The sequence below is a fragment of the Haliotis rubra genome, unplaced genomic scaffold (genome assembly GCF_003918875.1).
Source record: "Haliotis rubra isolate DU_JTF1 unplaced genomic scaffold, ASM391887v1 Scf14, whole genome shotgun sequence".
Lineage (NCBI taxonomy): Eukaryota > Metazoa > Mollusca > Gastropoda > Lepetellida > Haliotidae > Haliotis > Haliotis rubra.
In genome coordinates, this window is record NW_025765336.1 from 808071 (window position 1) to 833527 (window position 25457).

The following is a 25457-nucleotide window of genomic DNA, read 5'->3' on the forward strand; positions in this document are numbered from 1 at the left end:
TTGCAAAAGTGTCAACAACTGACTGTAGAGATTAGATGTGTAGATCATCGAATCTTCTTAAGCTTCACTCAGAATAAGGACCATATTGCTACAACTAACGTGTGAGTCTTCAGTAAATGAGCGACTGAGTATGGTTTTACGCCGCTTTTAGCAATATTCCAGCAATATCAGGGCGTGAGGCACCAGACATGGGCTTCGCTCATTTTACCAAAGTTGGGTTTCTTCGGCGTGACGAGCGGACGCTTTAACCACCAGGCTACCTCACCGCCTCAATTTGTGAATGAAGATTGATATGAAACCTCTATGGAGAGAGAACCGATGCATTACTTTAGGAACAGTTTTGACAGTTGATACTTGGAACTGACCGTTCACTAACACTATATGTAAATCAATTCTTATTCAGTCATGCTTGACCATAAATGCATTAATGCGGTATTATATCTTTTCAAAATTCACTAAAAATGACGAATTATGACTTCCCCTGACAACAGACACTTTAAGAACAGACACGTATGTATCGTACATAAGAAGGAATTATGTAGCGTGGAGTGATATCTAGATCACATGTCATGTTTCCATCTGATTTCCATGTACGATTTAAATGTACAATATAAGCTCTAACGGCAGGGTGACAAAAGTAATCCGACAAATCCGGTGAAACAATTAGATGGAACATCTGGTTTATTACATATTGATAGAATCGTTCGGAGTAAGTAGAGGAGATAGAACATTCATATAGCGAAGTAGTATGGTGGTATAAGGCAATTTGTATCATATGACAAATCATTGCTTGCTTAAAGACTCGTGATCTTGATCCGATCGATGCGTGTGTGCCTGCCTGTGCGCGCCAGTGCGTGCGTGCGAGTGTGTTTGTGTGCGTATGTCTCCGTGTCTGTGTGTCTCTGTGTGTAAGTCTCTGTGTTTGTGTGCGTAAGTCTCTGTGTCTGTGTGTAAGTCTCTGTGTTTGTGTAAGGCTCTGTGCTTGTGTGTGTAAGTCTCTGTGTTTGTGTGTCTCTGTAAGTAGTCTCTGTGTTTGTGTCTGTGTTTGTAAGTCTCTGTGTTTGTGTATGTGTGTGTGTAAGTCTCTGTGTGTGTAAGTCTCTGTGTATGTGTGTAAGTCTCTGTGTATGTAAGTCTCTGTGTTTGTGTGTGCAAGTCTCTGTGTTTGTGTGTGTAAGTCTCTGTGTTTGTGTGTCTGTGTGTGGGTAAATCTGTGTTTGTGTCTTTGTGTCTGTGTGTAAGTCTCTGTGTTTATTTGTCTGTTTGTCTGTGTGTGTAAGTCTCTGCGTTTGTGTGTGTAAGTCTCTGTGTTTGTGTGTGTAAGTCTCTGTGTTTGTGTCTGTGTGTGTAAGTCTCTGTGTATGTGTGTAAGTCTCTGTGTTTATTTGTCTGTGTGTTTGTGTGTGTAAAGCTCTGTGTTTGTGTGTGTAAGCCTCTGTGTCTGTGTGTGTAAGTCTCTGTGTTTTTGTGTGTAAGTATCTGTGTTTACGTGTGTAAGTCTCTGTGTTTGTGTGTGTGTGTTTGTAAGTCTCTGTGTTTGTGTGTGTATCTAAGTCTGTGTGTGTACGTCTCAGTGTTTGTGTGTGTAATTCTGTGTGTGTGTGTTTAAGTCTCTGTGTGCGTAAGTCGCTGTGTTTGTATGTGTGTGTATGTCTCTGTATTTGTGCGTGTGTGTCTGTATGCGTTTGTGTGTATGTGCCAGACGTCGTCTCAACGTAGGATTATGAGTAAGAAGACCAATCTGACGTCCAGTGCCCTTGCTAATTTGATTCGTGTAAGGGGAGACTACTCCTTACATACACAGAAATTTGTGATACTGTCCCAATGACATGTGTATAAATTTACTGTGAGTGATTATGGTCTTACGAAGCTTGAAGCAATATCACGGCGGGTAAAAACCATTACACATTGCATCCACGTGGAGAATGGAACCCAGAGGTTACTCAGACACTTCTACATAGTTCTCATCACTGACAGCTATGTTACTCCACACATTAATTTCTAACTGGAATTTGTTTTTGGGTAGTTGAACCTGTGTCATACTGGTGAATATAACTAATTCAGAATACCACAAGCCAATATATTTCCTTTCAAAGTGCGAATGCATGATTTGTATTTCCGGCTATTAGTTCATGAGCCAGACGTCTGATTTGTATGTCTGCGAGAGCTTGTTTACATATATATGTTTATGTTGTCATGACTGTAATTTGTAGACACGAATCAAAATGCACGTTGATGTTATTTTTTTATCACTTTGAAATACTTAGGACACAATGAGTTCGCGAGATCGCGATGTACTATGGTAACTGTGCTCATGTGAAATAAGATGATATGGGCATAACAGATGAAGACGAGGTACTTATATACATGTAGTTGTGCAGGTGCGTGGGTACATGTGTGTGTGTGTGTGTGTGTGTGTGTGCGTGCGTGCGTGCGTGCGTGCGTGTGTGTGTGTGTGTGTGTGTGTGTGCGTGTGTGTATGCCAGCTTCACAGTGATAGTCCACTGAGACGTCTCAGGTTAACAAGGAGAAGCTCAGACACATGCCAATGAGCCAGAAATGCCAATCTCGAGCACAAAGCAGGTAATAACAAGTAGCATCTTAAACGTCATTGGCACTAAGCAGCCAAGGAAGCACATATAGTCCGCTTTTGAGTCGCTATCAACTACACCATTGAGGCGGTACTTGGTTGAGTGACTACTGAAAGTTCTTATCTTGATTCCGATGTTCTCTTTGAACGATTTTCTAATGGACGCTTTTAGACATGATTACTTGAAAAGTTCAACCATGTGTGACCCCAAACGTCGTATCAAGACAAATGTCAAAAGACAATTATTTCTTCTTCCCTGAAAGTAGAACTTCTAAATGCCCCCCAAAAATGTAGCTTTTTCCTTTGATCGACAATGATCAAATTAGTTATCCAATATGTTTGAACAAGGTCTCCATACATTTTGTCAGGTGTTCTCGCAGGGTGAATACCGAATGTATGAGTTTACTGAGCATAGAAGGTCAGGATTTCTTCATAGATGCCATATAGCATGTGAAATCTGGGATTAATAAAAGAAGACAGGAAACAGGCGCGCCTGTGTGAATAACTGAAGCTCCCTGCCTAGCTGATCGGTCCTTTTGTTTTGTTTTGGGGTTTTGTTGTTGTTGTTATGTTTTTTTTCAATTATTGTTTTGTTTTGGGTTCTTTGTTGTTTTGTTTTGTTTGTTTTTTTCGTGTTTTTTTCTTCTTCTTTTTGTGTTGTTTTTGGAGTTTTTGGGGTGTATTTTCAATTATGTTTTTGTTTTGTTGGGTGCACATGAATCAGGAAGTCTGTATTTGAAGTTTCACATATAACGATAATCAGATATCATTCAATAAGAACCACTGATTTGCATAGTATGGCTAGATGTAAAACAGACCAATGGGGCCTCATTATCTGTTTCATTTTTAGATCTCTGCATCAAGTTTCAGATGAACAAAAACAAAGACTGAAGGCAAGAGGGATGGGCATACACGTGCACGGGGTTAGTTGATTGCTGTTTAACAACAGAGCTCCCAAAATTCAAAGTTTATTCAGCATAAAGGCCATAGGCCCAAGTACAAAACTCGACAAAATAATAATGACAGTGACACCTTTCAAACACTTCTTAACCTTAAAACTTCTTTTACAAATTTTGCTTAGTTAATTAGGATATTGACTTTATCACAACTTAATAATGCATTAAAGTTATGAATAGAAGGATGTTTCCAGAAATATTCAGGAATATCTTTATGTCTTAACGTGGAATAAACATTACGTATCTTTTCTTATTTGTAGCCGAAATTCTGGGCTGTATGATTAGGCAAAACAAAGACATTAAAGGTATTGCTTTGAATGGGCAAGAATATGTGTTAGGACAGTACGCAGATGATACCCAACTTTTCTTGACGGATCTGAATCAAGCCTAAAAACTGCTACTGAAACGTTACACTCCTTTTATGAAATGTCTGGCCTCAAAATGAAAATTGAAAAAACAAAAGTTATCTGGATAGGCTCTATGGCTGGTAAAAATATTAAGTTTTGCGAAAATTTAGATTTGGATTGGCACACAGACAACTTTGAAGTTCTTGGCATCATCCTTAATGCCAATTTACAAGACCTTTGGGTCATAAATACAAGAAAGAGAATCGAAACCATAATTTTTTTTTCTTGCATCATGGAAGCATAGATCACTGACTTTGATTGGCAAAATTACAGTTATTAAATCCTTAGCGTTATCTACCTTAGTTCATATTTTTAGCCCTGCCTACTCCCCTGAAGCTTTTGTTAAAGAATTAAATCAAATATTTTTATTTTTTATGGAATGGGAAAAGGGACAAAATGAAAAAGGAATAATATGATCAGGAAATATGATGAAGGCGGTCTAAGAATGATTGATATCAATTCTTTTATTCTAGCCTTGAAACTTTCTCATTTAAGAAAATGCTGCCAAAATCCCAACTTTATGAACCCACGCCAAGTTTGTCTGAAATTTTCTCATTGGGAGCAAATATTAATATCCGAAATAACTGTAAAAATCCTTATTGGAGAAGTGTTCTGGATGCATGGTCAAACTATCTCAGAATCGAGAAAGAATATCCTGATAATATCAATTACATCTTATCTCACCCCTTTGGTTGAATCATCAGTTTAAAGATAAATCCTTCTTTATACAAAACTGGTACCACAAAGGGCTGCATTGTGTTAGGGATGTTTGTAACACAAGAGGCCTAATGACTTTCAATGAACTGAAAAACGTATATGATATCCGGATTATCACAGACTGCTATGTAGCATCCCTCCTAAGTGGAAACAGTGCATCAACCAGCAAATGTGTATTATAAAATCTAACCTGACAATTGGAAACAGTTTACTCGATTTGCATAAGCCTGGAAAGGGCTCCAGATATTTTTATGATAATATCATCACCTGTAATACGTGCCCCACAGTATGTAAAAATGGGAGGAAAACTTTAATCTTGACTCTCCAAACTGGAAAAATATATTTCTCCAGTATAGGGGTTGTACAAAAGATGTAAAACTTTTAGAATTTCAATTTCAATTTCTTCACCGCATAGTTTACACTAAGAGGGAACTAAAGGTTATGAACCTAGTAAACGATGATATCTGCACTTTTTGTAAAACTGACCGGGAAGACTTAGCTCATGTTTTCCTTCAATGTGAATATGTAAAACATTTTTGGGTGACTCTGGAACTATTTCTGAATACCCACATTAATATGGGTATAACTCTGGATACCAATGCAATCCTTTTGGCTATCCAGACCAATATAAATTGCTGAATCACCTAATCCTACTGAGCAAAAGGCATATTTTTCTATGCAGTCTAAAGGGCAACACCCTATCAGTGGATAAGGTTATAAATAACATCAGACAAGTTTATGCCATTGAAAGGTCATTGCTTGTAAGAACAACAAATATAATGCCTTTGAAAAAAATGGTCTCCACTCACAAATAGTTTTAAACTTTAAGTAGATGTATTACATATAGATGTTATTTAGTATTGGCTTTCAGCCACAGTTACTACTCGATGTAAACAATGTACAATCACTGAACTTTGTTGCTCAAACACACCTGTACAATTTTAATCAGATAAATTATGTATGATTGTTGTATATTACTGTGACTACAGCTACTGACTGTCTTCTCTCTGAGAATTTTGTACCACTTCTGAGTCTTAGGATCCATAACACGCAGACTTTTAGTCAGATAAACTACATCTGATGGCGTTTACTATTGGCTTACAGTTATATACTTACCTCCATGTGCAAACACTATGCCTTTTGCAACTTTTCAGGTCAATATGTATACACATCTACATTCAGATAAATCACATCTGAATGTTTTAAAAGTGTACATATCTACATCCATAACACTAAACGATTTAAATAACTCTGTCTGTACATATCTATACCCTTTGTGTCTGCCTCTTGTTGAACTTTTGTAATATACACTTGTAACTATGTGGAGAGGGCTTATTTAAGTTGGATAACTTGTGCCCAATCCGTTTCTTAATTGAATAAAATACGTTTCAATCAATCAACACCTGATATGGTAGCCTATTAGCTCATAGTCATAGGTCGACTCTTCTTGCAGACTTTTCTGCCACTGTTCAATTATTGTATTTTCAAACATACTTGTATATCTCTAAGCTGACAAATTACATCTGATCGTGTACACTATTGGCCTTTTGGTTTGCTATTAGCCTATACCCATATGTGCCTTTCTTGAACTTTGCATCTCAAACAGTCAGATTGTCTGTCTATATCTGATTTTATGTATCACTGGCTTACAACCTTGAAGTTTACATTCTCTGTCAAACATTGTGCTAAAGTACTGTCGGAAATGCTGGAAAAATGCTTTTTGACTTATATTTAAAATTCAGAGGTATTACAGTTACGTAAATAACAAATATCACTTCAAGAAACATCTACCTCATGTAGACCGAGGGAATAAATTTTGAGACATGCTCTAAAAATGTGTTTTTACTGATGAAAATACCAAAACCTTAGAAAAATAATGGGTAGTGGGACGTTATTTGATACAAACATTAACTGCCTGTGTTACGTCATCAGCATCCAGTTTTGTAAGAAACCCTTTCTAAACTAATGAAATGTTTACATCTGTCTATTTTTAAGCAGAAAAACCTATAAACCTTTGCAACAATCGACTGCAAATCGTTGGCCATAGTGGACGCTGTGATAAAGATGTGCATGCATGACGGCGGGGAATTTTATCTATCAAGACTTTACATTTATATTAATATTTCTTCAATAAAGAAACGATAATTAAGTAAAGACGGGAAACACAAACATTCAATTTATTTGTTTAGGAAAAACGTTAATTCATTTGTTTACACACCACCTGTATTATTAGCATAAATTTAAAGACTATTTCAGATTTCTGTTGTTGAACTCTTAAGTTGCTGTTTTGGTACCAAATTCTCCCCTGTAAACTGCCCTTTAAATGCATGGGAATGTTAAATCGGTTGAAATAAAAATTAGGTAGACTATAGACGAGTTGGTATATTGACAACATGGTACATTTATCACCTTTATAAAGATATTAAGGCTAAAAAGCATTTTTCTAGCATTCCCGACAGTACTTTAGTCTTGAACCGGATTGTACCAGCCGGAGATAGAGTATATCTGGTTTTATACAGCAGTTTTATATAATACTGTATATCTGTACAGCCATAGAATTACTTCATTACACTTTTCAATGTCCATCTCCTTGAACTGTGTTATGAAGCTTGTACATTGATGCCTGTTCGTACCCATGTGTCTGTACCCATTATGCTGGAATAAAAACAACAACAAAAAACAACAAAACAAAACCATTACATATTAACAGAAACTGGTATTCTTCTTCTGCACATCCATTTACACATAAATAACAAAATCTTTCATTGCAAACAATACGTCTACCAACATCTATCGTTAAAGGCCATTCCCCAGATCTTAACAAAACTAAAAGCCTTCTATATTCACGACCCTTAAACGTGGATAATTAAAGCTCCCAAATGGTGTGTAATGGAGGGCGTTTCCAGTATTGTCACAATGGGGACAGTACTGACGGTTCCCGTTTTTTGCAATGTTTGTTAACGAAGTTGTTTTCTGTTCGGACGTGTGGTTGACATGCCTTTGCAAGTGTTTAGAAAACCTGGTATCATCACTATATGCTAGTGAAAACACATTGACTCTGGTGTAGAAGAATGTAATGTGAGGGTTTTGTCGTGTTTATTGATGATTATTAAAAGGCTTGATTCGCTTGTGTCATCCGTCAAAAGACTGAACATATGTATATATTTGCTTACCATTTCAGGCAATACTTGAGGATGTTCTGACACCGTCTGCGGGAAGGCAGAAATGTGTGTGGTGGAAAGGAACAGCCGACCGCAGTGTATAGGTTAATTTCTCCATCAAATACTTGTTAATTTGTTTCAAAACGTAATGTACTCTTTGAGTTTAATATAAAATGAATTGCTTTCACCTCTGATAACTGTTCATGACATAAAATGTTGCCTCAGTGTAGAAATTATCAGTATGTCCACTGATCTGCAGGAGAAGTGAGCTTTGTCACTTCTGTGGTGTCTAGTGACACGATATTTAATGTTGAAAGAAAACTAAGTTCTGTGGACAGTCAACTTCTTTATTGCAATGAGTGCGACATTTCGGTGTAGGTACTAACACCGTTATCAAGCGGTTAGTACCTACACCAAAACGTCGCACTCATTGCAATAAAGAAGTTGAGTGTCCATAGAACTTAGTTTTCTTTCATCTTCACAACTTCTAAAATGCCTCTCAAAGACCTTATTTAATGTTGTCTTGTAGAGTAGAAGTGATCTGTGAAACCTTTATGTTGTCTGGTGACATTTTGTACAATGATGTCTTGTGGAGTAATCATGAGCCGTGTCACCTCTGTGGTGTCTAGTGACACGTTATTCATTGTAATCAAGTAGAAATGAGTTGTGTCACCGTTATGTTGTCCAGTGACACGTTATACAATGTTGTCTTGTAGAGTGGAAGTCAACAGTGCCACCTTTATGTTGTCTAGTGACACGTTATACAATGTTGTCTTGTAGAGTGGAAGTCAACAGTGCCACCTTTATGTTGTCTTGTGACATGTTATACAATGTTGTCTTGTAGAGTGGAAGTCAACAGTGCCACCTTTGTGTTGTCTTGTGACACGTTATACAATGTTGTCTTGTAGAGTGGAAGTCAACAGTGCCACCTTTGTGTTGTCTTGTGACATGTTATACAATGTTGTCTTGTAGAGTGGAAGTCAACAGTGCCACCTTTATGTTGTCTTGTGACATGTTATACAATGTTGTCTTGTAGAGTGGAAGTCAACAGTGCCACCTTTATGTTGTCTTGTGACACGTAATCAACAATGTTGTCTTGTAGAGCGGAAGTCATCAGTGCCACCTTTGTGTTGTCTTGTGACACATTATACACTGTTGTCTTGTACAGTTGAAGTCAGCAGTGCCACCTTTATGTTGTCTTGTGACACGTTATCCAATGTTGTCTTGTAGAGTAGAAGTCATCAGTGCCACCTTTGTGTTGTCTTGTGACATGTTATACAATGTTGTCTTGTAGAGTGAAAGTCAACAGTGCCACCTTTGTGTTGTCTAGTGACACGTTATACAATGTTGTCTTGTAGAGTGGAAGTCAACAGTGCCACCTTTGTGTTGTCTAGTTACACGTTATACAATGTTGTCTTGTAGAGTGGAAGTCAACAGTGCCACCTTTGTGTTGTCTTGTGACATGTTATACAATGTTGTCTTGTAGAGTGGAAGTCAACAGTGCCACCTTTATGTTGTCTTGTGACATGTTATACAATGTCGTCTTGTAGAGAGGAAATTTCACCTTTATGTTGTCTTGTGACACGTTATACAATGTTGTCTTGTAGAGTGGAAGTCAACAGTGCCACCTTTGTGTTGTCTAGTTACACGTTATACAATGTTGTCTTGTAGAGTGGAAGTCAACAGTGCCACCTTTGTGTTGTCTTGTGACACGTTATACAATGTTGTCTTGTAGAGTGGAAGTCAACAGTGCCACCTTTGTGTTGTCTTGTGACACGTTATACAATGTTGTCTTGTAGAGTGGAAGTCATCAGTGCCACCTTTATGTTGTCTAGTGACATGTTATACAATGTTGTCTTGTAGAGTGGAAGTCATCAGTGCCACCTTTGTGTTGTCTAGTGACATGTTATACAATGTTGTCTTGTAGAGTGGAAGTCAACAGTGCCACCTTTGTGTTGTCTAGTGACATGTTATACAATGTTGTCTTGTAGAGTGGAAGTCAACAGTGCCACCTTTGTGTTGTCTTGTGACACGTTATACAATGTTGTCTTGTAGAGTGGAAATCAACAGTGCCACCTTTGTGTTGTCTAGTGACACGTTATACAATGTTGTCTTGTAGAGTGGAAGTCAACAGTGCCACCTTTGTGTTGTCTTGTGACATGTTATACAATGTTGTCTTGTAGAGTGGAAGTCAACAGTGCCACCTTTATGTTGTCTTGTGACATGTTATACAATGTCGTCTTGTAGAGAGGAAATTTCACCTTTATGTTGTCTTGTGACACGTTATACAATGTTGTCTTGTAGAGTGGAAGTCAACAGTGCCACCTTTGTGTTGTCTTGTGACACGTTATACAATGTTGTCTTGTAGAGTGGAAGTCAACAGTGCCACCTTTGTGTTGTCTAGTGACACGTTATACAATGTTGTCTTGTAGAGTGGAAGTCAACAGTGCCACCTTTATATTGTCTAGTGACACGTTATACAATGTTGTCTTGTAGAGTGGAAGTCAACAGTGCCACCTTTATGTTGTCTAGTGACACGTTATACAATGTTGTCTTGTAGAGTGGAAGTCAACAGTGCCACCTTTGTGTTGTCTAGTTACACGTTATACAATGTTGTCTTGTAGAGTGGAAGTCAGCAGTGCCACCTTTGTGTTGTCTTGTGACAAGAGTAGAAGTGCGCTGTTTCTAGTCTCTTCGGTCTAGTGACAGGTTCGGTCTGTTTGTCCTTATGTCCATTTGCAGTGTTACAACTATAATGCCTTCCCTTGCTATGTACGGAAATTTTCTCTTTCTTGATTTCATTTGAATTGCACACCGCTTCTTTGAAAATCAGTGATATAATGTTCTGAGTTATTTTCCTTCCGCGTTCATTTAAATCTGTTTCAGCAGTCATTCGAGACTAACAGAGCTGGCTAACATTATCGATAATCGCCGATATGGAATGTAATGAACGTTTATCGATAAAATATATTGTGATATCGATAATACCGTACTTTTGTGACAGAAAAAAGCTTTAATTTTCTCACACAATACACAGATTTAGGACTTTATTCATGGTCTGCTTCTAAATTATGTTCAAGACACTGTTATGTTAATAATCCATAGCAAAATATGTCACCATTTCTTCACAAGGTATATATTGCACTGTGAGTGAAATTCTGGAAACACTTGTACTTTCATGTGTTCCCTTTTTCGTTTCTATGAGCATATATTCATTTCTTGCAGACACTTTTGATATGTATCGATAATTGATCGATATTTAGTTACAATTATCGATTTCCATATATTGTAGCTTTGAATTGCGGAAGACCCCTATCCATTGACTACGCCGACGTGATGTACACAAGTACCAGCGTCGGTGCCACCGCCACATACATCTGCAACGATGGCTACCTCGGCTGCGGTGCCTCGAATGGCAACGTCACAAGTCGTTGTTTAGAATCAGGGAAGTGGTCGAAAGTCAGCGGGCACTGTGGTTTAAAGCTTTTCGTCATGACAATGTTTTTGGTGAGCAATATTTTGTAAGATATTTGAAAAGGCATATGAAATGTCTTAAGACACTCTCAATCTTATAAAAATAAGTTCTTGCTTGAGCGAAGTAGAAACAACCCATAGCGTCACGTCATAAGACTTATCAGAGTGGTGGAGTAGCCAAATGGTTATAGCGTCCACTCCTCACGCTGAAGACCCAGGTTCGATTCCCTAATATGGGTACAATGTGTGATGTCCATTCTGGTGTACCTGGCCGTGATGGAATATTGCTAAAAGTGGCGTAGAAGTATACTCACTCACTCACTCAGAGAGTTGCTTTCCGGATTGGGAATGTGGCAGTCCATATGAGAATGTCTGTTCTAAGTTCAACACGGGGAATTCCAAACGGCACTTACAACTGTATGACGGAATCTGTCAAAATCAACAGAATTTCAATTTCCCACGGAAGCGTTATTGTCATCTGAAATTTATTAGACATTCCAGAATATCCATTTTTTCAGTTTGCACATTTTTTAGTCTCAAAATGTTTTCCAAAGCTTAATCTGGAATGGAACTCACGAACACTGCTTCTCTGATTGTCTGGCTCATTTTTCGGTCAACGGTCTACCTGTTGTGGATTGTGTTTAGAACTTTGAGTACCCGTTGAGTGAGTGAGAGAGTTTAGTTTTACGCCGCAGTGAGCAACATTGCTGCTATATGGCGGCGGTCTGGAAATAATCGAGTCTGGCAGACAAGTCAGTGATCAACAGCATGAACATCGATCTACGCTATTGGGATACGATGACATTTGTCAATCAAGTCAGCGAGCCTGACCACCCGTTCCCGTTAGTCGCCTCTTACGACAAAAATGGGTTACTGAAAGGTGTACGGTTTATTATATTATCGTATATTGCTATACTGCAAATTGTTTTCATTTATTGTTCAAATTTAGTGTACAAGTATTGAGTCTGTCGTATTCGGACAACACTTCGTGTGTCACCATATACACGTTAAGAGCATGCAGCAAATGTCTCACTGAATATTTACTTCAAAGCATAAATATCAAATGCATCACTAAATACACAATAAACACATGCATATGCCTTAGTAAACAAACAATAACAACGTGCAGTAAATCACACACAAGATATACAATAATTACACTCAAAATAGCATTGGTGCTATAGCCCCGTCATGTTTGTTTATTGCCATTTGTAAACAATATATATTATATATACATTGCTTTATTCTTTGACAGAAGAAACGAACACCCTTTCACTGTTTAAAGAAAGGCAAATGGAAGGTGACGATTGCAGCAACTCCAACTAAAAATACATTGTGAGTTTAACTCTAACTTGATTTACAATAAATTGTATTTGAGAAAAACATGCTTATACTTTGGTGAAGACATGGTGAAGTTTGCCTTTATGGAATGGGTATTGAAAGTTATTCAAGAATGAATGTTTTTAAAAAAAAATTTACACGTTCAACCCCTCTACTTACACGGCCACTACCTCCACTAAAACGTCAATCCAGCCCAAATACGAGTACAGTTACCCCAACGCACGTACAACCCCAACCCCACCCCCATCCCACCCAATACACGTACAACCACCTGCAAAACACGTACAGCCACCCCAATACACGTACAACCACCCAAACAAGTACAATCACCCAAACAAGTGCAACCGCCCTAACACGTACAACCACCCCAACACGTACAACCACCCCAATACACGTACGACCTTCTACAATACACGTACGGCCACCCAATACACGTACGACCATATACAATACACGTACGACCACCCCAATACACGTACGACCATCTACAACACACTTACGACCATCTACAACACACGTACGACGTACGACCCTAATACACGTACGACCATATACAATACACGTACGACCACCCCAATACACGTACGTACATACATATTTACGACCATCTACAACACACGTACGAGAAGACCTCTTTAGCCGTAAGAATACAATACACGTACGACCCCATCTACAAATACACGTACGAATATCTACAATACCCCGATACACGAACGACCATCTACAATGCACGAACGACCACCAATACCACGTGGTACACGTACGACCATCTACAATACACGTACTACCACACGTACGACCATCTACAATCGTACAACCACCGACCACCAATACACGTACGACCACCTACAATACACGTACGACCACCTACACGTACAACCACCGACAAACACGTATACTAAAATACACGTACAACCACCTACAATACTCGTACAACCACCTACAATACACGTACAACCACCTACAATACACGTACAACCACCTACAATACACGTACAACCACCTACAATACACGTACAACCACCCCAATACACGTACAACCACCTGCAATACACGTACAACCACCTACAATACACGTACAACCACCTACAATACACGTACAACCACCTACAATACAAACCAACAATACACTACAATACACGTACAACCACCTACAATACACGTACAACCAAACAATACACATACAATACCCACGTACAACCACCTGCAATATGCACGTACAACCACCTACAATACACGTACAATCACCCCCAATACACGTACACCATCATCTACAATACACGTACAACCACCAACGATACACGTACAACCACCCTACAATACACATACAACCACCCAATAAACGTACAATCACCTACAGTACTTGTACAACCACCAACGATACACGTACAATTAACCAAACAAACACAACCACCCAAACAGGTATAACCACCCCAACACGTACAACCACCTACAATACACATGCAACCACCCCCATACACGTACAACCACCCCAATACCCGTACAACAATTCCAATACCCGTACAGACCCAGCCGTACGATCACCTACAATATACACGTACAACCACCCCAATACACGTACATCCACTTACAATACACGTACAACCACCTACAACACACGTACGACCACCTTCCATACACGTACAACCACCCAAAGTTTTCTCCTTTTAGGTAGCGATGAAACTTGTTTTAACAAAGGTCAATACTTTTAATCATAATACTATGCGTTTTGTTTTATGACTTCTTATCTGTAAACATGCTGAAGTGAAAGCGAATTTATATTCTAATCGTAGTATAAACTATAAAACAATGAGTCGTATGTCACGATACCGTTACCATAACAACCCTCTGCTGTTTCACCTTATGAGATAAGGAGAGTACTAAACATAGGAAGCCAGGTATGGGAGTACTACTACAGATGATACTGTCGGCCGTAATTATATATAAATCTATGAGTTAATAATTTGTAGTAATGCTATCAGCAATCATTGGGTATATATACAGTTATATGTGTGATGGAGGAGAGCTTGCGTCGCTACTTTTCTCAATGATCTGAAGAAAACAATGTTTGCCCTACCTATAACAATGATATACCGTGTCTGTAACAATGATATACCGTGTGTCTAATAACCGTGTCAATGATATACCGTGTCTGTAACAATGATATACCGTGTCTGTAACAATGATATACCGTGTGTAACAATGATATACCGGTAACAATGATATACCGTGTCTGTAACAATGATAATGATATACCGTGTCTGTAAGAATGATATACCGTGTCTGTAACAATGATATACCGTGTCTGTAACAATGATATACCGTGTCTGTAACAATGATGTAACATGCACTTGTATCTTTCCCCTTTTATGATGATTTATGTTGTGATATTTCACAATAATTTCTCTGATGATGTGAACCAGTTATCACATTGGTCTTCTCCGTCAAATGTCTGTTGATCTTCCAAATCCAAGTTCGTACAATGCTGAACGAAATAGGGGCACTGGGTTTACCTAGTGGTTAAAGCGTTCGCTCGTCACGCGAAAGACGCAGGTTCGATTCCCCACATGGGTAGAATGAGTGAAGCCCATTTCTGGTGTTACCCGGTTGTGATGTTGCTGGGATATTTCTAACAGCGATGTAATACCCAACTCAGTCACTGGTCGAAATGGAAAAGTCCACTACAGGTCTGTAACTGTGAACTACATTTAGAGTTTTCGTTCACCGTGTCTAAGCGTGGTTTCTTTAAGACGGGAGTGACCGCACACTCGAGGTCTGGAGCTTTGTGGATGATTTGAAAACTTCTTGAATGGAGTCTGGAGATGTTTTTTTCCTGTACTTGCATTCAAAACAATCATCTTATAGGTATGTGTATGGTTTGCAGGAAGGGCAGACTACATACATCAGAAACATATCCTGGAGGGATCCTCGATGTTTATTCAGTGTGTACACTGAGGATGGGATCCAGTTTGTCAATATTGACAGAGCATGAGAAGTCGACCGTAAATAGTCAATAGTTTTCGGAGGAATGTCAAAAGGACAGCAATATAATCATATCCAACGTTGTAGCAAATAGTCCCCGTACTTAGGCAAACAATAACCCTATATGTTGTTCACTGGTCACGAGGGGGACATGGGTTGATGTACCCTCTATATTTGTCTATGGTCCCTGAGCACTTCGGGTTCATCAACCCATGGGACATGAGGGACCAGTGAACTACGTTGTTATTTTACCAAACACCTCAATGTTAATTTTGAACTGTTTCAAGCACGGGTATCGGCTCATAATAAGGAGTACCAGAGTTAGGCAATTAGCCAATACCGACAACGACAAGAAAGCAAATGTAGATTTTTCTCCCTTACATCGATTTGCATTCGCAAAACATCGGTTATTTCCGTACATGGTACGTGACTCCATTATACGAGATAAAGAATTACTAACATGGAGTACAAAATGAATTGCCACAGTTCGGCATTCACAGTAGGTTACATTGAACATATCACTCGCTTGTAAGCGGGGTACACTGAACATAATAGAAGAGCAATCAGCCAATCAGAAAACGACATTTATGTGTGAAGTCAGATAAGTTAAGATATTGCATTCATGTCGGAATCAACATTTATGGCACATGCTAGATTTGAACATGGACATGTGACGTCAACTGCGTCTATGTCGGGCCAAAGGCCTACAAGACTGCCCCAAACATCTGGCGCCTCATCTACATCACTGAGGAACATGCTCTAAGTACATACAAGTCACAGTTCATTATTACCCCGGATATCCCAAGCTTCCTGTGAGGCGCTAAAGGGTTATGGTCACATGACTTATCCCACCGGACACAACTACCCATTACACGTACAACCACCTACAATACACGTCCAACCACCTACAATACACGTACAACCACCAACAATACACGTACAACCACCCACAATAAACGTGCAACCACCTACAATACACGTACAGCCACCTGCAAAACACGTACAACCACCCCAATACACGTACAAACACCTACAATACTCGTACAACCATCTACAATACACGTACAACCACCCCAATAGACGAACAACCACAAACACCTACCCCACCTAAAATACACGTACAACCATACACATACAACCACCTTCAATACACGTAAAACCACCAACAATACACGTACAACCACCCACAATGCACGTACAACCACCCCAATACACGTACAACCACCTACAAAACACGTACAACCACCAAGAAAACACGTACAGCCACCTACAATACACGTACAACCACCCCAATACACGTACAACCACCTACCATACACGTACAGCCATCCCAATACACGTACAACCACCCCAATACACGTACAACCACGCCTATAATCGTACAACCACCAACAATACACGTACAACCACCTACAATACACGTACAACCACCTACAATACACGTACAACCACCTTAAATACAACCACCCACAAAACACGTCCAAACACCCCAATAAACGTGCAACCATGTACAATACACGTACAACCACCTGCAAAACACGTACAACCACCCCAATATACGTACAAACACCTACAATACTCGTACAACCACCTAGAAAACACGTACAAACACCTAAAATACACGTAGAACCACCCCGATACACGTAAAACCACCAGCAATACACGTACAACCACCTACAAAACACGTACAACCACCAACAAAACACGTACAGCCACCTACAGTACACGTACAACCACCCCAATACCCGTACATACACCAACAATACGCGTACAACCACCTAAAATACACGTACAACCACCCCAATATACGTACAACCACCTACAATACACGTACAACCACCCCAATACACGTTCAACCACCCACAAAACACGTTCAACCACCTACAAAACACGTAAAACCACCTACAACACACGTACAACTACCCAATACACGTACAACCGCCCCAATACACGTACAACCACTCCAATACACCTACAACCACCTACAATACATATAACCACCCTAATGCACGTACAACCACCTGCAATACACGTACAATCCACCCCAATACACGTACAACAACCACCTAAATACACGTACATCCGTACAATACACGTACAACCACCCCAATACACGTACAACCACCCCAATACACGTACAACCACCTACGATACACGTACAACCACCCCAATACACGTACAACCACCCCAATACACGTACAACCACCCCAATACACGCAGAACCACCAACAATACACGTACAACCACCTCAAATACACGTACAACCACCTAAAATACACGTACAACCACCCCAATATACGTACAACCACCTACAATACACGTACAACCACCCCAATACACGTACAACCACCCACACACACGTTCAAACCACCTAAAATACACGTACAACCAACCACTCACAACCACCAACAATACACGCACCCACAGCTACCCAATACACGTACAACCACCCCAATACACGTACAATCACCTTCAACAATCACCCCAATACACGTACCCTAAACCACCTACAATACACGTACAACCACGTACAACCACAATACACGTACAACCACCAACCAATACACGTACAACCACCCTAATACACGTACAACCACCCCAATACACGTACAACCAACCACACACACGTACAACTACCCAATACACGTACAACCACCACCAACACGTACACGTACAACCACCCCAATACACGTACAACCACCAACATGTACAACCACCATACAATACACGTACAACCACCCCAATACACGTACAACCACCTACAATACACGTACAACCACCCAATACACGTACAACACACCAATACACGTACAACCACCCCAATACACGTACAACCACCAACAATACACGTACAACCACCCCAATACACGTACAACCACCCCAATACACGTACAACCACCTGCAATACACGTACAACCACCCCAATACACGTACAACCACCTACAATACACGTACAACCACCCCAATAGACTCTGCAACCACCAACAATACACGTACAACCACCCAATATACACGTACACGTACAACCACAACCACCAATACACGTACAACCACAATACACACCCTGCAACCACCTATAATACAAGTACAACCACCAACAATACACGTACAACCACCTACAATACACGCACAACCACCTGCAAAACACGGTACAACCACCCCAATACACGTGCAACCACCAACAATACACGTACATCCACCCAAATACACGTACAACCACCCCAATGCGCGTACAATCACCTACAATACACGTACAATCACCTGCAATACACATACAACCAACCCAATACACGTACAGCCACCCTAATACACGCACAACCACCCCCAATACACGTACAACCACCCCAATGCACGTACAATCTATAAAAATAACAATCACACGGATTACTAACTCACTAATAAACATACAATACGAACGCTGATCATAATCAAAACACATACCCACTCTGTGAGGTTTTTGCTGAATTTTTGTCCTAAACATGATAAACAAGTTTAACAAACTATCATAAAAAATAGTGACACACAGTTCACTATTTATTACAGGGGGACAGAGAAGGGACCCAGGTGTTCGAGAACGTACGGCACAGCACAGGTTAATGAATAAACAACTTTGTTCAGAACAGCTTCCGAACCTTGGCTTTTTAATAAATTCGTACACCACCTCACAATATGACGTGACAATCAGCGTTTCATTGAGTATTTTATGTTTATTAGTTTTCGACGTACAACCACCCTAACGGACTATAATACACGTACAACCACCATTGATACACGTACAACCACCGAGTTAACACGTACAACCACCACAACACGTACATACAACAACCACCTACAATACAACACGTACAACCACCTACAACACGTACAGACTCACCACAACAACGTACAACCATCTCAACACGAACAATCGCCCCGTAACACGTACACGCAACTGCCGAATATGTGTGTAACCTCCCCAACACGTACAGTCATCTCAACACGTGTACAACCACTCCAAAACGTACAACCACCACCATACGTACAACCACCACAACACGTACAACCATCACAACACGTACAAACACGTGTAACAACACACGTTTTCATACAGTTTTGACTGAGATTTTCTTGGCCGGTTGTTTACAGCTTCAGCATGATTGTGGTTCGAAGAGACCCTTTCAAAGTCCTGGTCCGAATAGCCGTATACATTGACCACAACAAATGCAAACAGAGCATCATGTTCGGCTCTCCAAAGAAGAAAGGTTGTGGAGTTCCTACAAATTATAGTTTTTCGGCGAACAAACAAATCGATCTGACGGTGCAGTTTGATCGGACTTCGTACCAGGTAAGGAAGTTCCATATCGTCTCCTTTTTCTGTCTCCTAGTTACATCAGGGATAATCTACAACGTTATATAGTCTCCCTGGTTACATCAGATGATGAAAGGCACAACGTCACACATTTTCGACAACATTGGGCCTATATTATACATATTGGGGCAAATGCACTCACTTTAGCTTCCTATTGATGTAATAAAAGACTTATAATCCCTTACGACTTGCCTAAAATGGATAATTGAAACTTCGAAGCGAACAGCTTCCATACAGCGTATGGAATGAAAACAATTGCTCCGTACATGGAAAACTGTGTTGTCTGTTTTGTGCACATGTTTTTGCGCCATACATTAGCGTCATTTTGTCTTGGACTGGGTTCTGTCAGGATATAATAGGATATTCGTAAAGAGCGTTCCAAGGGACATAACTTTATGGGGGTTCGCTTGAAATAATGTAGAGGGCCCGATAGAGGGCGCGAGAGTCGATGTAATGCAACATTGCACTCGTTCATTCGAACTTTTAATTTAATATTGTAATCTAAATACGCAATTTTATGGAATAAATTATATGGTAGGTTCCCTGAGGGCTGATAGTATTATTGAGAGAAATGCATTTATTTTAGAGAAGTGTGGTGTGAAATAGTGCCTTTAAATAACAGCTCTTATCTTATTGACCTGGAAATAAACAGGAAGCCTATTCTTAGTAAAGGGAGAAAAATTTCTCAAAAGATTTTGTTGTGTTTAAAATGTTAGTATGGTTTCAAAACTTCTGTTGTACCAAATGTTTAATAAATGATATGCAATGTAAATATCATTTCATCATTTTCGATGAATGAAGATTTTCCGACAATGACTAGCCTTGCTTCAAGGCTGTACTGAAGACTAACCCCATGTATGTATAGTAATTCTATCCATAAATAGTCTAGATAAGAGTCTAAGGACGCCAGTTTCACCACTGCCAAACACCGTCTCCTCATCGACTGCCTGATGCTTGTGAACACGTGGTTGGGGATTCTGCGCCGCTATGCTCTTGCGAGGCGGCGCCAAGTTCCTGCAAATTCTGAGGTTGGTTCCTAAGACCACGAAGCCTTCTCCCCAAGTGCATCCCCAAACGTGCTCTATTGGATTAAGGTCAGGGGACCTCCATGGCCAGTCCATGACGTTGATTCCAGCGTTTTGAAGGAAATTTCGTGTCAACATCGCGGTATGCGGCCGAGCATTATCATGCTGGAACTGTAGACCTGGGCCATGAGCCGCCATGAAAGGAAGGAACGAGTTCAGGGAAGAGCACCTGGTCGCGGTAAGCAGCAGCTGTGAGGTTTCCACGGATGACCAGAAGTCGGGAACGGTCGTTCCCCACAGAAAGCACCCCATACCATGCAACTTCCGCCCCCGAATCTGTCGACTTCCTGTACACACAACATTGGGCATACCGTTCACGACGTCGTCTCCAGACTTTATGCCTGCCGTCCACGAATCTGAGTGTAAACCTGGATTCATCGCTAAAGACGACTCGATTCCAATCTCTCGGGTCCATCGGAGGTGACGTTGGGCCCACAGCAGACGTTGACGTTGATGAAACGGCGTCAATATTATTACGATATGGACGTCAAAGAATGGAGATTGGCAGCCTGCAACCGATTTCGAGGACAGTCGACCTCTAAACATCTCTGGTTCGTGTAGCCGGCAGAAATCTGTCACGTAGGTGACGTAGGACGACGTTGACGGTCTTCTGCTCGTGACGTCACGTGGACGACCCGACCTTGGGCGATCAGAAGTGATGCCAGTTTGTTGTAGACGACCTCGCAAGTCATACACAGTACGACGGCTACATCCCATTGCTTTTGCGACGTCAATAACTGATCTTCCCGCTTGCAACATGCCAACGGCACGTTCACGTTGCACATTTGACAATCGTGGCATTTCAAGTACCGTTAGAACTGTGGTTTAAAAGTGTTTTTCAATTCTTGAGGCCAATGCAAACACGTGCATATGAAGAAAACTTCGATGGAAGATCACGTGATCGACTGCACGTGCAAAACCTGATTTACAGAAACGTCATTTGCACGACGAATGGATGGGTTTGAGTGGGTTTTGCTATGCAGTCTAGAGTCGAAATATTATATTTGGGATCACACCAGAGTTTAATCTTCAGCAACCCATTCTTGTCGTTAGAGGCGACCGACGGGATCGGATGGTCATTCTTGCTGACTTGGTTGACACATGCCATCGAATCCCAGTTGCGTAGATTTGCAATCTACGAATAGCGATCGCCTTGGAGGTTACGGAAAGGGGCGAGTGATGACGAATGTGGGGGAAATGCCATACCTTCTATTCACTGCGCGTGTCATGATTTCAGCTGATGGTCCAGGGTAGACAACTCGCTACGTACAACGAGACGAATGGACAAAATGCAAGTTCCGTCTTACCTTCCGGAGACGTCAAAGTGGCAGAAATAAAGTTTGAATACTAGAGCATTGGAATAGTGGAAGATGACCATCTAGCTACGGATCCGGAGTTGTCAAGAAGGGTGAAGAAGAGTTGAATAATCTACCCTGTCCATAAAACTAGACATGGTATTAAATAAATGTATAAAAATAGAAATACGAATTAACTCAAATATGCAGACACTGCCTCGTCATAAAACAAAACAGAGAGTGAGTTGGTCCGCTGTTAGAAACATCACGCAATGCCTCGCCGAGGACATCACATCTCGCATTCAGTTGGGAATCGAACCTCGGTTATTGTCGTGATCAGCGAATACTTTATCAACTAGGCTACCCCTACGCCCAAATATACCATATGAATGTTTGAGAATACAGCATGCTTGTGGTTGAAAAGACTTCATGTTAAGGCCGGTGACTTAACTACATGTATATGAGTGAACCTCACCGTAGTCTCTCATAATATCAACCACTGGTATGTATTGTTTCGTTTGTTTGAATGCCGCCATATTGTCATAGTGACTAATTCAGGACAGCCATTGTACAAATATTTCTAAAGACCAAAAACTATGTATCCAAGCCATGTGAGACTTAATTGTAATTATTTATAAGATGCTAATCTCCATTTTAAATGCTCATCAGTAACGAATTGTACATTGACTTGTCAGCCATCCTGTACCACTCTGTCTTTCCATCCCCAAACACTCTGTGTGTATTTTCTTTCCCGTAAACTGACGTACTACACCTGGACACACAAACAAAACCAGCTAAAACCTTTTGGTGTTTTGTGTTTTTTCCATATGTACTAAAGAAAGCCAACAGAGTGCATTCCCACCAAGTTATGTGTAAATAGAAATAGCCACGCAAATACGAATCAAGATACTATCTCTATAATGTGGGCATTGTAACGATGGAAACCCGACATATTACATTAAATCACGAACATCTATTGATCATGTTTAACGAATATTGGAAACTGTGTTTCACGTTAATGATTATATTGCTAACTTCACTGTGACTTTGTCTCTGTATATAAGGCATAACTGTGTTTCACGTTAATGATTATATTGCTAACTTCACTGTGACTTTGTCTCAGTATATAAGGCATAACTGTGTTTCACGTTAATGATTATATTGCTAACTTCACTGTGACTTTGTCTCAGTGTATAAGGCATAACTGTGTTTCACGTTAATGATTATATTGCTAACTTCACTGTGACTTTGTCTCAGTGTATAAAGCATAACTGTGTTTCACGTTAATGATTATATTGCTAACACTGTGACTTATAAGGCATAACTGTGTTTCACGTTAATGATTATATTGCTAACTTTACTGTGACTTTGTCTCAGTGTATAATAAGGCATAACTGTGTTTCACGTTAATGATTATATTGCTAACTTTACTGTGACTTTGTCTCAGTGTATATAAGGCATAACTGTGTTTCACGTTAATGATTATATTGCTAACTTCACTGTGACTTTGTCTCAGTGTATAAGGCATAACTGTGTTTCACGTTAATGATTATATTGCTAACTTCACTGTGACTTTGTCTCAGTATATAAGGCATAACTGTGTTTCACGTTAATGATTATATTGCTAACTTCACTGTGACTTTGTCTCAGTGTATAAGGCATAACTGTGTTTCACGTTAATGATTATATTGCTAACTTCACTGTGACTTTGTCTCAGTGTATAAGGCATAACTGTGTTTCACGTTAATGATTATATTGCTAACTTCACTGTGACTTTGTCTCAGTGTATATAAGGCATAACTGTGTTTCACGTTAATGATTATATTGCTAACTTCACTGTGACTTTGTCTCAGTGTATAAGGCATAACTGTGTTTCACGTTAATGATTATATTGCTAACTTCACTGTGACTTTGTCTCAGTGTATAAACGTTAATGATTATATTGCTAATAACTGTGTAACTGTCACGTTAATGATTATATTGCTAACTTCACTGTGACTTTGTCTCAGTGTATAAGGCATAACTGTGTTTCACGTTAATGATTATATTGCTTACTTCACTGTGACTTTGTCTCAGTGTATAAAGCATAACTGTGTTTCACGTTAATGATTATATTGCTTACTTCACTGTGACTTTGTCTCAGTGTATAAAGCATAACTGTGTTTCACGTTAATGATTACATTGCTAACTTTACTGTGACTTTGTCTCAGTATATAAGGCATAACTGTGTTTCACGTTAATTATTTTATTGCTAACTTTACTGTGACTTTGTCTCAGTATCATACAATGGCTAGCGTTCTTGGCAGGATATTTTCGGTATCCGTTGGGGTCATATACGGATGTCGATGCAAATTAGAGAGGTCATATGCAAATCGTAAGGACAACCTTCACAGTGTAAACTAACCATGGCGTCACGCCCATCTATCGGCGATCGTGTCCGTGTTGACGGCCGTAATTTCTAAAGTTCCACACGAGGTTGTTGTAATTTCCAAACGTAAGCTAAGATTTGTTGACAACAATACGTGCTTTAACTTAAAAACTTACTGGGAACAAGATGACCTAACGCAGTCAATTCAGTGATCAGTAGAAAATTGTCACCGAGCTTGTGACCTAACGTATTACGTATTACTACCCACGTATTTGTGACGTCATAGATATATGTGCACATTGCAGCTTCATGATTTGTTGCAATCAGACTCGCATTCTTTTTAAATAATAAAGTAAGAATGACATTGTATGATAAATAGGTTATCACACCCGTGTGTTTTGGGATGGTTAATGTCCTGTATTAGGAATAAAAACTAGGCTCGCTAAATACATTGTTTATTCCTAATGCAGGATATTAACCATCCCAAAACACTCACGTGACAACCTATGTATAATTTTTGGATAAAAAATATGTCAAGACGTAATTGTTATGGAGAACAGGAAAGACGATTACTGAATCAATACTGCCTGATAATCACATAGCGTACCTTTTGCATCCATGCCAACAGAGTAATGCATCTTAAACCCTAAACTGCTGATCCTGTTATCAGTTCTGAACTTGATGATGAATCTGTCCTGAAAGACATCTGAAATAAAAACTTTGTTACAATGAT

The 25457-nt window shown here is 39.8% G+C and overlaps 1 long non-coding RNA gene across 1 annotated transcript; it reads left to right on the forward strand.

Moving 5' to 3' along the window:
- Positions 1-1192: 1192 nt before the first annotated feature.
- LOC124268694 lies at positions 1193-25408 on the forward strand. Its single transcript, XR_006896330.1, has 3 exons — positions 1193-1205; positions 7165-7169; positions 25327-25408. It is a non-coding gene; the product is annotated as an uncharacterized LOC124268694 (long non-coding RNA).
- The last annotated feature ends 49 nt before the right edge of the window (positions 25409-25457 follow it).